This window comes from Gallinula chloropus (assembly GCF_964237585.1).
Source record: "Gallinula chloropus genome assembly, chromosome: 20".
NCBI classification, from domain to species: Eukaryota; Metazoa; Chordata; class Aves; order Gruiformes; family Rallidae; genus Gallinula; species Gallinula chloropus.
This window is the reverse complement of record NC_140105.1, coordinates 12768321-12786123: the sequence shown is the minus strand read 5'-3', so window position 1 is coordinate 12786123 and position 17803 is coordinate 12768321.

Genomic DNA, 17803 nt, shown 5'->3' with positions numbered 1-17803 from the left:
TAGAGACCTATAGGCACCATAGAGACCAAAAGAGACCCATATGGACCCATAAAGACCCATAGAGACTCATAGAGCACCATAGAGCCCCATAGGGACCCACAGAGACGCACAGAAAACAATAGGGACCCACAGGGACCCACAGAGACCAATAGAGACCCACAGGGAATCATAAAGACCCTTAAAGACCCATAGAGACACAGAGGGACTCATAGAGACCCATAGCGACTCAGAGGGACCCATAGGGACCCATAGAGACCTACAGGGACCCACAGAGACACATAGGGACACACAGGGACACATAGGGACAAATTTGGGAAAAAGGGCTGGGTGAGGGGTCGGGAAGCACAAACAAAGGGAAGGGCAAAAGGCACGGGGGGAATCGAATAAAAAGCAAAACAAGAGAAAGGAAACAGCAAGTGGAAGGGGCAGGAAAGAGGGAAGGAAAAGCCCAAAACCAAGAAAAAGGGAAAAGGAGAGGACAGGAGGTGGGGACAGGGACGGGAAGAGAAAAAGTCCCAACTACAACAGAAGAAAAAGCAGGAAGCGGGGGGGGGCGACATGGAAACACCCCCCAACAACCACCACCACCAAAGAAGGAAAGAGCATGAAGAAGGGTGTGGAGGAGGGGGTGAAGAAAGGAAAATAAAAGAGGAGAAAGGGGGGAGGAAGCAAAGGAACCCCCTGCCAAAAGAGTAACTAAAGAGCACGATCAAGTTTCATGCAGGGGGAGGGGGGTTATGGGGGGGGAGAAGTAGGGAAAAAAACACCAAAGAGAAATGAAAAGGAGTGAGTGGAAGGGAGGGATTCTGGGGTGGGGGGGAGAAGCTGGAAGCAGTTGGAACACTTCAGTGCTGGGGGTATTTGGTTGCCCCTCGAGCAGTCTGCGCGAGGACACTGAGAGACCCCAGAGATCCCCAACAGCTCCAATAATCTGCTCAAGGGGCTCCCAAAAAGCCACAGGGATGGGATTTTTGGGATCCTGGTGAGGGACACCGGTACATCCTGACATTTCTGGCCATCTGAGCAGTCCCTGCACTTTTTAAAGGCTGGAGTGACAAGGGCTTTGGTCTGATCTTCAGGCACCTTGCCTGTCTGCCAGGACCCTTCTTTCCCCTCACAGCTCCCAAGAGCTGCTGGGGGGGGGTGAGGGCACCCCCAAGACCCTTCCCTGCCCGGGAGGGGCTGGGAGGCAGATGGGGTGGGGCAGAGCACAGGCAGCCCCTACGTCACTTCCTGGAGACTCCAGAGAGTCCTTAGCAACCAACCATCCCCAGGGACCATGGTGCTGCCACAGCCCGGCCCAGGGGCCCCCCGGCCCCTGCAGACTTCTGTCCTTCCCCACAGCGTCTACCCCCAGGGAAGGACCCAGCCCGAGCCTTCAGCCCAGGGACACTGCGCTCCTGGGGGCTGAAGCAGAGCTGCCCACCGCCCAGCGCTCCTGTCTCTCTCTCAGGCTCAGCCAACCTGTGCCCACCGCCTGCCCAGCAGCAGCAGCCCTTCCCTGCAGCCCAGGCACCCTCAGTGGGGGGGCACCCCAGGGCCCCCAGGCACCACCAGCAGCTATGGCACCCCGCTCTGCTCTGGCCCCCAGGCACCTTTGGCATCGCCCACCCCGGGCGCTGCCAGAATCCCCCTCACCCCTGTCCCCAGGGCGCTTTTGGCACAGGGCTTCAGCAAGCCCGGGCAGCGTGCCGGCTCTCGCCTGGCTGACGCCTGCCCAGGGAATCCACAGCATTTCCCAGCTCCTTGTGCCCAGCTCTCCCGGGTCACCTCACACAAACAAGGCTCCTCCCTGCTTTTCAAGCCCCTCCTGCTGTGGCAGCAGCTCAGTGGGTACCCAGAGCCAAGACACAAATTCCCAGCGTGCTCAGGAAAGAGCTGGGGGCCTTTGGCCATCGGGACCCGCTTGCTGGTGGGGGCCTTGCGAGTCTCCCCAGCCAGTCACCGCTCCCTCTCCCTCACACAGGTCTGGAGAAGGCTCCAGGCAGCTGCTTCTTCCATCCCACGGGGGAGTGGACAAGCAAAAACCTGCCTCCAATGGGCAGCTCCACCTTTGGCCACGGCACCACCCAAGTTCTGTCATCACCGGAAAGGTACCAGGGGAAAACCAAAGAGAGAACAGAAACAGCAGGAAACAGGGGGGTTTGGCAGGGGAAAAATGAACATGAAACAACAATTCAAAAGAAAAAGAAAAGAGCAGGAAGAATCAGGCAAAGAAACATGAAAACAGATCCAAAACCAAACAAGACAAGAAAAGTAGGAGGGAGCGGGCAGGGGAGGAAGTGAAAAATGAACCACACAAAACCAGAAATGAGAAGGAAACTCCTGGAAAGGGGGTTGGATGGGGAAGTGAAAAAACAGGAATAAACAGAAGGAAGGAAGTAAAAAGTAAAAGGCAAAAGAAAGTGGGTGGGTGGAAAGCAAAAGTAAGAAGTGGAGGTGTGAGCAGGGAGCTGCCAGCAGAAAATAAAGGAGATGGAAGAGGCGGCAAAAAGGAAAAATCATTGGAGGTGGAAGCGGTGGGAGGGAAACCCAAAGAAACAGCAGATGGAAACAGCAGGCTGGAAGAAAAATAGAAGGGTTTAAAGAAGCACAGGGCAGGAAGCAATAAAAGAGGCAGGTGGAAGGGGCAAGCTGGAATCTAAGAACCAGCAGATTAAAAAAAAAAATCTGAAAACTGGCAAAACAAAACCTGAGGAGACAGCAGAAGGCATCGATGACATGCGGGTGGCGTGTACCACTGGGCCCAAATATGTGTTGCTGTCTAATTGCCTGATGCTTCATGGTTTTATATATATATTTATATCACTCTTTAAATGCATATAGAGACATCTTTTTATATTTATGTTATTGTCAGGTAGGCACGGTATAGGCAGCAGGGCCTGTATTGCCCTGGACAGTGTGCACTGTCCTGTCTGCACTGTGCTGTGTCACACGCTGTTCATTTCTCCATCCTATTGCTCAGTGTATTTTGTGTTGCTCCCCAGGGGACTTTCTGTTGTAGTTTCCATCATTCTGTTGCCTGTATTTTTTAGTGCTCTGTACAGTCTCTTGTGGGCACTGTCTGGTGTGATGTGTCTGACACGTGTGGTACCGCAGTGGGGGTGTTTTGTTGTTTCCTTTCACTGTCAGGGAGAAAAAATTCCCAAACCAAACCAGTCCTAAAAGCCCAAGGAAAGACAAGGAGAAAGGGGCAGGTAGGGAGGGAAAAAGAAATAACCCAAGAAAAAAAGATGAAGGAAGAGCCAGAGGAAGGGGCTGGAAGGGGGGTGGCGGAAGGAAGAAAAAATCAGAAATAAGAGAAACAGAAAGAGCAAGAGGAAGAGGTGGGTGGGTGGAGGGTGTGAAGAGAAAAAGACAAAAGGAACGATCAGGAGAGAAGGTGGATGTGGGGGGTCGGTTGCTTATGGGTGGGTCAAAGGGCTTTGTGGGAGCCCCTCGAGAAGCTCTGGGTGGCCAGGCCTCTTTGGTTGCACAGCGAGGAGAAGCTCTGTGTCGGGGAGCTTTGGGAGCCCCTCAAGCAGTCTGCCTGAGACTCCTGGAGAGACCCCAGAGTTCCCCAACAGCTCCGGTGATCTGCTCAAGGGGATCCCAAAAAGCCACAGGGATGGGATTTTTGGGATCCTGGTGAGGGACAGTAATGTGTCCAGACATTTCTGGGCCATCTGAGCAGCCCCTGCATTTTTTAAAGGCTGGAGTGACAAGGGCTTTGGTCTGATCTTCAGGCACCTCGCCTGTTTGCCAGGACTTTTCTTTCCCCTCACAGCCCCCAAGAGCTGCTGGGGGGGGCTGAGGGCACCCCCAAGACCCTTCCCTGCCCGGGAGGGGCTGGGAGGCAGATGGGATGGGGCAGAACACAGGCAGCCCCTACGTCACTTCCTGGAGACTCCAGAGAGTCCTTAGCAACCAACCATCCCCAGGGACCATGGTGCTGCCACAGCCCGGCCCAGGGGCCCCCCGGCCCCTGCAGACTTCTGTCCTTCCCCACAGCGTCTACCCCCAGGGAAGGACCCAGCCCGAGCCTTCAGCCCAGGGACACTGCGCTCCTGGGGGCTGAAGCAGAGCTGCCCACCGCCCAGCGCTCCTGTCTCTCTCTCAGGCTCAGCCAACCTGTGCCCACCGCCTGCCCAGCAGCAGCAGCCCTTCCCTGCAGCCCAGGCACCCTCAGTGGGGGGGCACCCCAGGGCCCCCAGGCACCACCAGCAGCTATGGCAGCCCGCTCTGCTCTGGCATATATACACATATACACACACAGCTTGAGAGTATTGGAAGGTAGATGCCCGGCACTGTGTGCACTGTACACATCACCTTGTCGGTGTTGTGGGGCTTTACTGTATTTCCCATTGGGTGTAGCCTTGCCCTGTCTGTATGTTACGGGGTGGGACTGCACTGTAAGTCCCGTGCTGTCCTCTTGCTCTCTGCAGTGCACTTTGTGTTGTATTCCAGGCGCTGCACTGCACTGGATGGTGTTGCACTGTACAATGTACAGCGCGGGTACGTCCGGAAGCGCACTGTGCACTGCACGCTGGGTGCTCTCCTGCACGCTGCAGGGCTGCCTGTCACACAGCTTGTGCCTATTTGATCCCAATGTTGGAAAGAGCAGGTTGGAATCCAAACAGAAAGGCTAAAAAAAGCACAGGGCTGGAAGAAATCAGAGAGGCAGGTGGAAGGGACAGACAAAGAAGAGGCTGAGAAAGAGGAAGAAGAGGACGAAAAGAAAGAAGATTCCAGAAAGGAATACAGAGAAGAGTAAGAGGAGGAGGAGGAGGGGGAGTAGGAGGAGGACGATGAGAGAAAGAAGAGGACGAGGAGAAAGAAGAATCCAAAAATGAACACAGGGAGGAATATGAGGAAGAGCAGGATTAGGAGGTGGATTTGGAGGAGGACTGACAATGAACAGTATGAGGAGGAGGAGAAAGACAGACAGTGAACAGTGTGAGGAGGAATACTAAGGAAGAATACAGGTAAGTGGAGGAAAAATCCAAAGAGCAGAATGAGACAGAGGAAGAAGAGGTTGAGAAAGAGACGACGAGGAGAAAGAAGAATCCAAGAATGAACACAAGGAGGAACATGAAGAAGAGGAGGAGGATGAAGAAGAAGTTGTGGACGACGGAGAATGAAGAGTATGAGGAAGAATACTAAGGAAGAAAACAGGTAAGTAGAGGACGACGAGGAAGAGGATGAGATGGAGGAAGATGAGATCAAGGAGGAAGAAGAATCCAAGAAGGAATACGAAAAGGAGGAGGAGGTGCAACTGGAGGTGAAGGAGAAGGTGGAGAAGGAGAAAGACGGACAATGAACAGTAGGAGGAGGAATATAAAGGAAGAATACAGGGAAGTGGAGGAAGAATTCGAGGATGAGACAAACGAAGAAGAGGTTGAGAAAGAGGAAGAAGAGGACGAGGAGAAAGAAGATTCCAGAAAGGAATACAAAAAATATTATGAGGAGGAAGAGGAGGTGGAGGAGCACAGACAATGAACAGTATTAGGAGGAATCCTAAGGACGAATAGAGGTAAGTGGAGGAGGATGAAGTGGAGGATGAGGAGGAGGATGAGATGGAGGAAGAAGAGAAAGAAGAGGAAGAAGAATCTAAGAAGGAATATGAGGAGGAGAAGCAGGTGGAGGTGCTGGAGGATGAAGACAGAAAATGAACACTGTGAGGAGGAATACTAAGGAAGAATACACCTAAGTGGAGGAGGAGAATGAGGAGGAGATGGAGGAAGAAGAGGAAGAGGAGGAAGAAGAATCCAAGAAGGAATACAAGGAGTAGGAGGAGGTGGAGGAGGAGGTGGAGGACAAGGAAGACAGACCATGAAGAATAAGAGGTGAAATACTAAGGAGGAAGCCAGGTAAGAGAAAGAAGAAATAGGACGAGGAGGAGGAGTATGAAGCAGAGGAAGAAGAAGTGGAGCAGCAGGAAGAAAAGGACGAGGACGAAGAATATTCCAAAAAGGAATACAGTGAAGAATATGAGGATGAGAAGGAAGAGGAGGTGGAGGAGCACAGACAATGAACAGTATGAGGAGCAATACTAAGGAAGAACACAGGTAAGTGGAGGAGGAGGAAGAGGAGGAGGATGAGATGGAGGAAAATGAGGAAAAGGAGGAAGAAGAATCCAAGAAGGAATACGAAAAGGAGGAGGTGGAGCTGGAGGAGAAGGAGGAGGCGAGGAGGATGGAAGCAAACCATGAACAGTATGAGGAAGACTAATAAGGACGAAAACAGGTAAAGTGGAGGAAGAAAACGTGGATGAGGATGAGACAGACAAAGAAGAGGCTGAGAAAGAGGAAGAAGAGGACGAAAAGAAAGAAGATTCCAGAAAGGAATACAGAGAAGAGTAAGAGGAGGAGGAGGGGGAGTAGGAGGAGGACGATGAGACAAAGAAGAGGACGAGGAGAAAGAAGAATCCAAAAATGAACACAGGGAGGAATATGAGGAAGAGCAGGATTAGGAGGTGGATTTGGAGGAGGACCGACAATGAACAGTATGAGGAGGAGGAGAAAGACAGACAGTGAACAGTGTGAGGAGGAATACTAAGGAAGAATACAGGTAAGTGGAGGAAAAGTCCAAAGAGCAGAATGAGACAGAGGAAGAAGAGGTTGAGAAAGAGACGACGAGGAGAAAGAAGAATCCAAAAATGAACACAGGGAGGAACATGAAGAAGAGGAGGAGGATGAGGATGAAGTTGTGGACGACGGAGAATGAAGAGTATGAGGAAGAATACTAAGGAAGAAAACAGGTAAGTAGAGGACGACGAGGAAGAGGATGAGATGGAGGAAGATGAGATCAAGGAGGAAGAAGAATCCAAGAAGGAATACGAAAAGGAGGAGGAGGTGCAACTGGAGGTGAAGGAGAAGGTGGAGAAGGAGAAAGACGGACAATGAACAGTAGGAGGAGGAATATTAAGGAAGAATACAGGTAAGTGGAGGAAGAATTCGAGGATGAGACTAACGAAGAAGAGGTTGGGAAAGAGGAAGAAGAGGACGAGGAGAAAGAAGATTCCTAAAGGAATACATAAAATATTATGAGGAGGAAGAGGTGGTGGAGGAGCACAGACAATGAACAGTATTAGGAGGAATAATAAGGACGAATAGAGGTAAGTGGAGGAGGCCGAAGAGCAGGAGGAGGATGAGATGGAGGAAGAAGAGGAAGAAAAATCCAAGAAGGAATACAAGGAGGAGGAGGAGGAAGTGTAGAAGGAAGACAGACTATGAAGAATAAGAGGATGAATACGAATAAGGAACTAAATCCAAGAGGAGGAATGATATGATGATGAAAATAGTACAGAGGAAGAAGAGTTTGGGAATGAGGAAGAAGAGGACGAGGAGCAGGAATTATCCAGTTATACAGGGAGGAATATGAGGAAGAGTAGGAGGAGGAATACAAGGAGTTACATAGGAAGGAATACAGGAAGTAATACGAGGAGAAGGAGGAATGCAAGGAGGAACTGAGAAGGAATATGAGGAGGAATACTTGGAGGTGGAAGAGGAGGTGCAGGATGGAGAACGAACAGTATGAGGAGGTATAGGCTGAGGAAGAAGATGATGAGGAGAAATTAGAAGAATCCAAGAAGCAATACAGAGTAAGAGGAGTTGGAGGAATATGAGGAGGAACAGAAGCGGCAACAGAAGATGGAATAGGAGGAGGAATAGGAGGAGGAGTATGAGGAGGATGAGGCGCTGGAGGAGGAGGAGGAGAAATTGAAGGAGAAATAGTAGAAGAAATACAAAAAGGAAGATGAGGAAGAAGAGGAGAAGGAATACAAGATGGAATTAGAGAAGGAATACAGGAAGGAATACGAGGGGGAGCAATATCAGGTGGAGGAATATGAGGAATAGGAACTGGAGGAAGAAGTGAGAACACTCAAGTAGCCACAGAAACTGTACTTGGAGAAAGAAATCTCCGAGCTGTACCTTGTCTTGGTTCCCAAAGTTGAGCTGGCTCTGGCAGGTGTCTGTAGGCATCAGCACGTCCCTGGCCTCAGGCAGAACAGTCTGGGTCATGTTCAGCAGCTTTTAAGGCTCTGTCAGAGTTCAGCTCAGAGCTGCAGGGGAGGGAAACAAACTCAGCATCGGGTGGGAGCAGGGAAATACTCTGCTCACACCCTCCAGACAGGTGACACACTGCCAAATCTGCACAAGAATTTGCCAGCACAAAGAAAAGGGGGTGGAAAAGAGGGGTGAACTTACTGAGGGGCTGAAGCTCTGGGGCTGCCGACTCCACACGAGGCCCAGATGGCTCCGGCAGGGACTTGCTGCCCAGGCTGTGGCAGATACCAAAAGCCCCGGCTGGGCGGGGGAGCGGAGCTGCAGGGAGAGGGGGTGCCGGGGGTGGGGAGAGGCTGGAGGGGGAGAAACTCCCCCCTGCTGTGGGGAATGGAACAGCCGCCCGGGAAAGGAGACACCTTGTGCTGGGGGGAGGGGAGCTGTGAGAGCCCGAGGAGCAGCAGCACAGCCCGAGACAGGGGGTGTGGCAGCCATGTCAGTGGGGGTGCTGCCTGGCAGCCCTGTCAGTGGGGGTGCTGTCTGGCAGCCGTGTCAGTGGGGGTGCTGTCTGGCAGCCCTGTCAGTGTGGGTGCTGCCTGGCAGCCGTGTCAGTGGGGGTGCTGTCTGGCAGCCCTGTCAGTGTGGGTGCTGTCTGGCAGCCATGTCAGTGGGGGTGCTGCCTGGCAGCCGTGTCAGTGTGGGTGCTCTCTGGCAGCCGTGTCAGTGTGGGTGCTGTCTGGCAGCCATGTCAGTGTGGGTGCTGCCTGGCAGCCGTGTCAGTGTGGGTGCTGCCTGGCAGCCGTGTCAGTGTGGGTGCTGTCTGGCAGCCGTGTCAGTGTGGGTGCTGTCTGGCAGCCGTGTCAGTGGGGGTGCTGCCTGGCAGCCGTGTCAGTGGGGGTGCTGTCTGGCAGCCGTGTCAGTGGGGGTGCTGCCTGGCAGCCGTGTCAGTGGGGGTGCTGTCTGGCAGCCGTGTCAGTGGGGGTGCTGCCTGGCAGCCATGTCAGTGTGGGTGCTGTCTGGCAGCCGTGTCAGTGGGGGTGCTGTCTGGCAGCCGTGTCAGTGGGGGTGCTGCCTGGCAGCCATGTCAGTGTGGGTGCTGTCTGGCAGCCGTGTCAGTGGGGGTGCTGTCTGGCAGCCCTATCAGTGTGGGTGCTGCCTGGCAGCCGTGTCAGTGTGGGTGCTGTCTGGCAGCCATGTCAGTGGGGGTGCTGCCTGGCAGCCATGTCAGTGGGGGTGCTGTCTGGCAGCCATGTCAGTGTGGGTGCTGCCTGGCAGCCGTGTCAGTGTGGGTGCTGCCTGGCAGCCGTGTCAGTGGGGGTGCTGCCTGGCAGCCGTGTCAGTGTGGGTGCTGTCTGGCAGCCATGTCAGTGGGGGTGCTGCCTGGCAGCCGTGTCAGTGTGGGTGCTGTCTGGCAGCCGTGTCAGTGTGGGTGCTGTCTGGCAGCCGTGTCAGTGTGGGTGCTGCCTGGCAGCCGTGTCAGTGGGGGTGCTGCCTGGCAGCCGTGTCAGTGGGGGTGCTGTCTGGCAGCCGTGTCAGTGTGGGTGCTGCCTGGCAGCCGTGTCAGTGTGGGTGCTGTCTGGCAGCCGTGTCAGTGTGGGTGCTGTCTGGCAGCCGTGTCAGTGGGGGTGCTGCCTGGCAGCCATGTCAGTGGGGGTGCTGTCTGGCAGCCATGTCAGTGTGGGTGCTGCCTGGCAGCCGTGTCAGTGTGGGTGCTGTCTGGCAGCCGTGTCAGTGTGGGTGCTGTCTGGCAGCCATGTCAGTGTGGGTGCTGTCTGGCAGCCGTGTCAGTGGGGGTGCTGCCTGGCAGCCGTGTCAGTGGGGGTGCTGTCTGGCAGCCGTGTCAGTGGGGGTGCTGCCTGGCAGCCGTGTCAGTGGGGGTGCTGTCTGGCAGCCATATCAGTGTGGGTGCTGTCTGGCAGCCCTGTCAGTGTGGGTGCTGTCTTGCAGCCGTGTCAGTGTGGGTGCTGTCTGGCAGCCGTGTCAGTGTGGGTGCTGTCTGGCAGCCGTGTCAGTGGGGGTGCTGCCTGGCAGCCGTGTCAGTGTGGGTGCTGCCTGGCAGCCATGTCAGTGGGGGTGCTGCCTGGCAGCCGTGTCAGTGGGGGTGCTGTCTGGCAGCCGTGTCAGTGGGGGTGCTGCCTGGCAGCCGTGTCAGTGTGGGTGCTGCCTGGCAGTCGTGTCAGTGGGGGTGCTGTCTGGCAGCACGGTTTCAGCCACGCAGGCACTGTTACAAGCTCTGCATCTCTTCAAGGCTGCCAATTGCCAGTGATTACTATTTCCAGCCTTGAAGAGGTGCACAGCTCTCCCCATGTCCTGGTTTAGATCACACTGTACTTCAGGTCACTGGAAACACAGACTGTGGTGGCAAGGTTCAAGCATCACTTTTCTGACAGGGAGAGAAGCAGGAAGCAGGATCACTGTGAACAGTCTGGGCTCATGTAAAGCCATCCAACACTTGGCTGCAATTTCTATCTTAATTTGGTGGGTATGACAGAAAATACAGAAAGCCACAGAATGATCAAATTGCAGCAAATCTGTATTTACACAACCCACTTAATACATGCCATTCATTGGAGTCCTGTTTTATAACACAGAGAATAAATGTGCACTAGATGTTCAAAGTTCCTGCTCCTTCTCTTCTACAGAAAATCCCCCATGAAGATTTAAAATGTCTAGAGTCCCTTTTCCTGAGGGACATCGTAATTGCAGAAGCCCGGGCACTGTCCCTGCCAATACAGGCTCTGCTCCTGTCCTGCGCTGTGACACACACCTTCCCTCTTGGCTCCTCTGGCCAGAAAAGCCCAGCACCTACGCACAGCAGCACACACAGCGAGGGAGTTTTGATCCAAAAGCCCTGAGGAACTAAGAGTACAGGATTGCTCACCCCTACCCACATTAAAGACCATCTCAGCTGGGAGTTTTGCAGCTCAGGGGACCCGGCACAGCCCCAGCAAGGCAGCATCACCTCTGCCACACCGAGAGCCTCAAAAGCCGGTGAAGGGGAAACCACCACAGTGTCAGCACCCCAAATATAGAACCCTGCAGGCCTGTCTGACTGGGCAAAAGGGTTTTAGCCCACTGGTTTCTACCCAATACACAGTGAACAAAGCATCACCCACAGATGCTGCTGGCTCCTGTGCCCCAGTACGCCCAGGCACAGACAGGGCCAGTTGTCCCCAGGTGCCACGCACAGCTGGTGGTGCTGGGGAAGCCCCGGTACCTTCTCCAGCACTGCTGAGAATCCCATTTTGTCATCAACTGAGTCAAACTTGCACATAGAGTCAAGGCTGGGTCACCCATCACTGGGAGAAAGTAGGAGGATTAATTAGGTCATAAAACCCCACTTTTGACCAGAGGAGAGAATGTTGCAGAGCAGCCACAAATTCCCTCCCCACAAGGACTCCCCTCATCCCTTGCAGGGGGGGCACAGATCCATGAGAGCAGCAGAACCACATACCTGGGTCTCGCTCAGGGCACGGCAGGTCCGGGGCTCTCACCGTGCCCCTTTGGCTCTTTCACTGCCTGTGGGCAGGAGCAGAAGAGACAGTGCAGGGAGGGAATCTGCCCTGATGAGATGTCAGCGCTGCTGCTGAACAAAGTTTGGTTTGTGTGACATGAAAATACTCCAAAGCAAGCTACAGGCGTTTCCCCAGCAGAACTTCTTGTTGGGAGACTTCTTGCAGTTCCCAAAATTTATGTCCCTTTGAATCGAGATGATCAGGAACCCAAATACCTTTTATAGTTCCCAAATGCATTTATAAAGCATTTCTCTTGGCTATGAAAGCCCTGAGCTGCAGTGCCAGAGGGGCTGCTTGTGGGCTCCCTGGGGAGGTTTCAGGCCAGGTATGTCTCTGTGTCCTCGCTCTTTTGTTTTGGGAGCTGCTGCTGGACGTTTGGCATGTTTGAATGTGAAGGAAGGTAGAGCTGAGAAATGACATAGGGCACTGTTAGGACTGTTCCCTGAGGTATTAAAGCCTGGTAGGTGATTTCCCCCTCAGGTTCTTACTGACAGGATGAGAAGAAGGGACTCGGGCAAAGCTCTGGCTGAGAGGGGATGACAGGAAAGGAAGTGGTTGGTAAAAATGCCAGGGGTTTTTGGTGAACTCTCGGCCTCCCGTGTGATTGGAGAGGGATCCTCCAGCTCTTACACAGTCATTGAACAAGAACTGGGGCTGGGGAGCGATCGGGGTGAAGCTGCCCCCGTCCCCTCACTCTAGAAATGATAAACAGCAGCTGAAGGAGCAGCACAGTTGGGTCACGAACTGGCAGCGATGGGGATTTTAGCTTCCCAACGGAAACAGCGTCACAGCGCAGACCTCGGCCTCGCTGGAGGGGCATCCCAGAAACCTCCTCATATCCCCCCTCTTCCCTGGCATGGCACAGGCAGCTCCCAGGGGTGCCAGAGACACCAGAACCAGCAGCACCAGCAGCAGCAGATGCAACAGCACCAGCAGCACCAGCACCAGCAGCACCAGCAGCAGCACCAGCAGAACCAGCAGCAGCACCAGCAGCACCAGCAGCAGCACCAACAGCACCAGCAGCACCAGCACCAAAATCCTGTTTGAGAGCGCGACTTGGGGATGAGGCTGCACTCGGTATCGAGTCCCGCTGTGCCTGAACTGGGGGGCAGGATAAAAGACAACCCCGAAAGCTTCCCGCTCCCTGCCTCAGTTTCCCTTTGGTCAGCAGCTCTTACACCGGTTCAGCTGCTGCTCTTCAGATTCATGGAGAAAAGATGTTATGCGGAGGCGACGGCACATCGAGGCATCCAGAGCTCCAGAAATGGGAGGGATATATGGAAGGGAAGGGAAAGAGGGAGGGAGGGAGGGAAGGAAAAAGCCTCTGAAAGGAATAGCCGGCACGTTGTATTTAAATATCAAGGAGGGATTTGAGGTCTCATCCTCACCAACGCCAGCCAGTTTCTGCTGCTCCAGTGCTGCTTCACCTGACAGTGCTTTCGGAGATGCGCATGTGCAGTTTTCCCTCCCCACGTCCCCACAGAAAGTACTAGAAAAGGAATCCAGTGAAACCAGTAGTTCTGCCATGATGACGGTGCATGACAAAAAAGAAGACTCCAGCCAGTTTTGACCAGGCCTGGGGACCCACCTAAAGCTTAATGTGCTGAGCAATGGGTGACGGGGTGGGAAAGCTGTGGACGGCCTGCATTGCATATTCCAAAGCTGATGGGTTTTGCATTTCCAAAATCACAACAAACAAGGGAATGTATTAATTTGATGGTACCAATTTGTGATGCATTTTTCATTTTGTTAACTTTTGCTTCATGTGTCCTTGTGATCCTCACACATATTCATCTTGTAAATGTTCATGTAAAGTATCATTGTTTTGTTTTGCTCCAGCCCCTGAACTACAAGGGAGAGAATCATAGAATCATAGAATTGTAGGGGTTGGAAGGGACCTCGAGAGATCATCGGGTCCAACCCTCTGCCAAAGCAGCTCCCTAGGACATATCACTCAGATAGGCGTCCAGGTGGGTCTTGAATATCTCCAGAGAAGGAGACTCCACCACCTCCCTGGCAGCCTGTCCCAGGGCTCCCTCACCCTCACTGGGAAAAAGTTTTTCCGCATGTTGCTGCGGAACTTCTTGTGCTCCCAACTTGCAGCCATTGCCCCTTGTCCTATCCCCACAGAGCACTGAAAAGGGGCTGGCTGATTCCCCCTGCATCCCCTGCTTAAGATAATTATAAACTTTAATTAGATTCCCCCTTAGTATTCTCAAAGCTGAACAATCCTATCTTACTCAGCCTTTCCTCATAGCGGAGATGCTCCAGGCCCTTCATAATCTTCTTCGCCCTTCTCTGGACTCTCCCACGGGATAGCCCCTATTAAGTAGCGGAGGAGATCAAAGTTAGCTCTTCCAAAATTCAGGGTAGCTATCCTACTTTTTGGCTTGCTTCTTCCACCCAGGATCTTGAACTCAACCATTTCATGGTAGCTTTGTCCTAAGCTGCCCCCGACCTTCACTTCCCTAACGAGCCCATCCTTTTTAGTCAAAACAAGGTCAAGCACCCGCCCTCCCCTTGTAGGATCCTGCACCATCTGGAGCAGGAAATTGTCTTCAACATAGAGCAAAATTGTCTGGACTGCATACGACTGGCTGTGTTGCTTGCCCAGCAAATATCTGGATAGTTGAAGTCCCCCATAAGGATCAGTGCCCAGGATCTTGAGGCTACTTCTAACTGCTTATAGAATGCGCTATCAACCTGCTCCTCTTGATCAGGTGGCCTATAAACACTCTCACAACACTGTCACCCATAGCAGTTTGCCCCTTGATTTTAACTCACAAGCACTCGATGGATGTTTCATCCTTCCCCAGGTGTTGGTAGTCAGGGCCTGGCGGTCGGGAGATGTCGGGCTGTACGGAAAGGTAGGACCCCCCCCCTCTCCTCAGGTAACCAGTAGTAGGTAGCCAGTGATGTAAGTGGACAGAAATGACATCGTAAACCTCGGCTATATAACACTGTGCCACTCACTAATAAACGCCATTTGCCGTCCCCCACGTTGGTGTCTGTGAGCTGATGGCCCAAGCGGCCAGAGTGTGGCCACCGTGCCGTTCCTGAACCAGGTCACCACGCCTAGAGAGGCAACAGCCAGGTGGAGCTCAATACATTCCAGCTGCTCTCTCACATAACAAGCAACTCCTCCACCTCACCTCCCTAGCCTGTCTTTCCTAAACAGCACATAGCCATCCATGACAGCGTGCCAGTCGTCCAGGTTGTCCTGGGGGATTCCATCCACTTTCTGTCCCCATCTTTTCACCCAGGGGTCTGGGTATCAGTAGACAAATGGTATTACTACTAAAGACTGAGGAAAAAAGGCCTCAGCCTTTTCTTCATCCTCTGTCACAATTAAGTAATTATAGATTTAATTAATTTGCTATTTGTTATTATAGAGTTAATAACATAAGTAGGGCCAGGGAGAATATCCCTCCTTTATTGGAGGTGGCAAACAAAAGGTTTGAAGGCTGAGCAAGTTTCCTGGTCAGAAACCTCCCCAGGTAGTCCACAAGCAACCCTGGTATCCTTGGGGCTAAGGTCATTCCTAGTCAAGGGAATGGTCCTAATAAAGCCAGATGTCATTTTCAGGCTCTACAGGCATCCACATTCAAAAATGCAACACGTCCAGCAATAGCTCCCAAAGAAAAGGTGTGAGGGCTGAAAGATGTTTCTGGTCCGAAACCTCCCCAAGTAGTTGTCAGGATCCAAAACCAGACTAATTTGGCAGAGGTTACACACCATTGTGTTCCAAAAGACCTCAGGTTCCTCTGGGTGGCTGGGGGAACCTGGGCTTAACTCCTGAGTAATTCCCAACTAGGAGTTTTGTCATGACCAGGTCTTCACAATTTTCAGGAACAGAATTAAGACTCAAAACCAAGTCAAGGGTCAAGTCACTTTATTTGGCCAACAACAAGTGTGCAAGAGAAGGGGGGGGGGAAAGAAATGCGATATCTACCACCATGGAGCTGCAGTGTCCTGTCAGGCCAATGTCTTCAGGTCTGGTGGGGCAACGTTCCCTCCATGTCGGTCACCTCTGTTCTTTTATTGTGTTGTATTCACTCCTTCCAGGAATCAATTAGCATATTCCAAGAGCTACTTTATTTAGCTGCACCCTCCACTCAGTGGTGGTGTGTCTGCCCAATGCCATCACTGGGAGGTTTTAGGTGGTCTTCAGGGGTCTCTGGCCCCTGTCTCTCCCAGACCCCGGGTCTGGGCACATGCACAGTGGTTGGGTTAAATTTAATCAGCTCTGCATTCAGGTCCACAGGAAGGCAGGATGCATCTGGTCTTGCAGTCTGACCGTTGCTCTATCGCTGACAGTGGTGAGAGCTGGTGGTGTAATGTTCCAGCAGTGTTGAGACAAACACCTGACACAGTCTCTTCATTGTTTGACACAGTCCCCTAGACCACCCTATGGCTCCACATGGCTGATTCCTTCATGTTATGCCACGGTGGCATGAATGATAGGAGGTAAAGAGAGGAAGAAGGAAAAGAGACAGCATGGTCACAATAGCTAGCAACATCCAATTAACTATTGCATTTTTACTTCTTAAAATGTAAATCTCTTCCTGCTGGAACAGGCTGCACAGAGAGGTGGTGGATGCCTGATCCCTGGAGGTGTTCAAGGCCAGGCTGGATGGGGCCCTGGGCAGCCTTGTGTAGCTCCAGGCCTGGAGGTTGGTGGCCCTGCCTGTGGCAGGGGGGTTTGAACTGTATGATCCTTGGGGTCCCTTCCAGCCCAGACCAGTCTGGGATTCTATTATTATCAATTCAGAACATCTATGCATTCTGGTACCTGTGTGGTTTTGTTGTTGCAAAGCAGAGTGATTGTGGCCTTTGTGGTTCATGTGGTCTGCTGCCCTGGTCTGTTCTGGTTGGGGTCGGCATACACAGTAGGAAAATCGATTTCCACACCCCCTTAGCACATGTTTTGTCAGGGTCTCAAAACTTCTGTTCTAGATTTAAGCAAAGGCAAGTAAAAACACCCTATTTAATATGATCCATACTGCTGACAGTGTTGTTGGGCATTTCTTTAACGCCCTCAGGTGAAGCAGGAGTTACAAATTGCCTGTTGGCTACGACATGTTGAATCAATTGTATAAAACATGGAATAATACGTGGTAAAAACAACAATGTGGTGAATCCACATGTCAAATAAAATAGGATTCGCTTAACCCATGGCCTAATGGGGAGTCAGGACCCAGCCTTCCCATGTTTGAACGGGAACATGGGCTAACTTCTGTATTCTGGCTGTGGTTTGTTTAACAATCTTGCCGTTGTCATCTATTTTCAAACCACAATTAGAATCATTTGTGACCACCAATGCCTCCTCCTTTGGCTGGCAGGTAATTGAGAACCATGTGATGTGTTAATATTGCTCTTCACATTTGTGCCCCCTGATTGGCCAATAGAAGGAGGGCATGAGCTGTGTCATTAGTAATAATTCCTACGATGGCTTGTAGACGAATAATGAGATTTAGATTATAGATTGGGTCTCAAGCAGCCCTAATCCATTCGTTAGGATTCTAGGCTGCAGGTCCAAAATGTTGTACGACACATTGGAGGGTCCACCTGTCTTTTCCCCAGGACTGGCTACTCACACCTGCTATAGAAACATCAATGGACCCCCGATACCAACTGAGGTCGTTATAGACCTTAATTCCCAAACTGTTTCCACTCTGGTCTGGACACGAAAAAACAACCCAAAACCAGAAAGGGTGTATATAACCCACGTAACATGTTCTGCTCCAATTGTTTGGTCATTTTCGATAAGCATGGTGGCCACCAATCCAGTAATGACATTTAAAACCCAATGGGCCTTACACTTTGAGTCTTAAATCGGAACTACAGGGAGTTTCAAAATAAATCATGATTTTTAAACCCAAAGGATGCTTAATTTCATTATTTGATATTAATTATTGTTCAAAAATTGCATCTCCGTGCTCCTACCCGATTGTGTAGTTACACTGAATGGTAACTTCCTGGTTGGTTATTGCAACCAGGTTCTGCCACAAGACAAAGGGTTGGATTCCCTCAATATCTCAACTCCCATAAGATTTGTATTAGACCAACAGATATCAAATTCTTTTTGATGACCAGTTTCATTGCAAAGCAAGGATGAGGTGCCTCTAGTCACTTGTCATACTTTTTACCCTCCCCAAGGGGAAAGAGTCCCCTTTCTGTCCCTGTCTGGGGGTCCTGCCTCATGTGGAGACAAGAAAAAGTGATTCTTCTGACCAGCTGGTGTTTGATCAGGAGAAAGGACTCTGCTGGACAGAAGGATTTCTCCCCAGCCTAGAGAGCAGA